This window comes from Arachis ipaensis, chromosome B07, assembly GCF_000816755.2.
Source record: "Arachis ipaensis cultivar K30076 chromosome B07, Araip1.1, whole genome shotgun sequence".
Lineage (NCBI taxonomy): Eukaryota > Viridiplantae > Streptophyta > Magnoliopsida > Fabales > Fabaceae > Arachis > Arachis ipaensis.
This window is the reverse complement of record NC_029791.2, coordinates 10322788-10324406: the sequence shown is the minus strand read 5'-3', so window position 1 is coordinate 10324406 and position 1619 is coordinate 10322788.

Below are 1619 nucleotides of genomic sequence, written 5' to 3'. Positions count from 1 at the left end.
CATATAATAATAATAATAATAATAATAATAATAATAATAATAATAATAATAATAAATGGTTTAATAATAGTTTCTTATTCTTATAGTTTTTTAATTTGAACTAATCTGAACTTAATATATCATTTTATATGTCAAGTGGATATTAGCTTAATCTATGAGAGATTCAATAATTTTTTGTAGAGTACAAAATTTTTCCAGAGATTTGAATAATATAATTACTAATTCATTCGTCATTTTTATTTTTTTATCTTCAATTTTTTTTTATTTTTTTAAACCAATTGATTCCAACCTTCTCAGCTTTAGAAAAAAAATTCATACTAGTATACGATAGGCAACATCTAATTTGTTTTAATTAGTGAAAATATGGTCATAAAATATATGTTACCTAAAGAAAAATTATGAAAATTTATCTAAAAAAAGTATGATTATAGATGTTGGTATCATGATACTATAAACATAATTTATTCTGATAATCGAAGTCAGTAATAATCGAAGTCAGTAATAGCAGATGGAAAATGAAAAAAAAAAATAGAAGGTGAAAATTTTGGATCAATAGAAGGCAAAGAATCTAAATAAACATTTTACACATAGTGCTATTAATTCTTTCTACTAGTAATAATTTTATCCGGTAGAATATATTTAATGGGCCAACAGCTTTTAAAAGACACAAAATTAGGATAATATCTCTAAATCAGAAGAAGAAAATATGTATGAATTATGAATGGTTATTAAGAGACAAAAATGAAAAAGTTAAGCAAAAATCAGGAGAGGTAAAATAGACAAAAAAAAATTATTTCACATATTTAAGGTCTTAAACATCATAAATGATGAAAAAAAAAAACAATCTCAGCCTAAAGAGGAATTGCAATCTAAACCGTAATTCTAATTAAATATAACTATTGTAAATAAATTCAAAAATATAAATTTAATATTAATTTTTAAAATTTTTTATTAAATAATTTCTTATAAAAACTTAATTTATTATAGTTATAGTTCAATATAAAATTACATTAAATTTTTAAATAGTTTTTCAATTTCACGACTTTTACTATTTTAGTCTCTTAAATCAAATTTTTTTTATATTAGTCTATAAGATTTAACTAAGAGTACCATATTGGTCTCTACTCTTTTTAGCACTGAATCAGTGAAGGAAGTGTTGAGCTAGCTAGCAGCTAGCTATGACTTACTACACTGTACACATTGCTAAACAATTTCATTTCACTTTAGCGCTTAAATAAGATAAAAATAAGAAGGCGAAAAAGAGTTTATATGATATGCAAACCATTTTATCTTTCTACATTTTCCACAACGACCTCATATTTGTTTTTGTTTAAGAGTTAAAACGAAACAATATCATTTAGTTCTGTATTTAGCATAACAATTTAAAACTAGCTCAACATTTTGTTAGTTAATTCAATATAAAAAAAAATTCAAAGACCAATATGGTGTCTAAAACTAAATTTCAAGGACTAATATAAAGAATAAAAAAATTACTGTTAGATTTTTATATTCTTTAACATATTAGGATAAAAAAAGGTACAAAATTAATAATTACATAAACAATGGAGTAAAGAATAATAATAATAACAAAATATTAAATATAAAATAGTAAATTTATC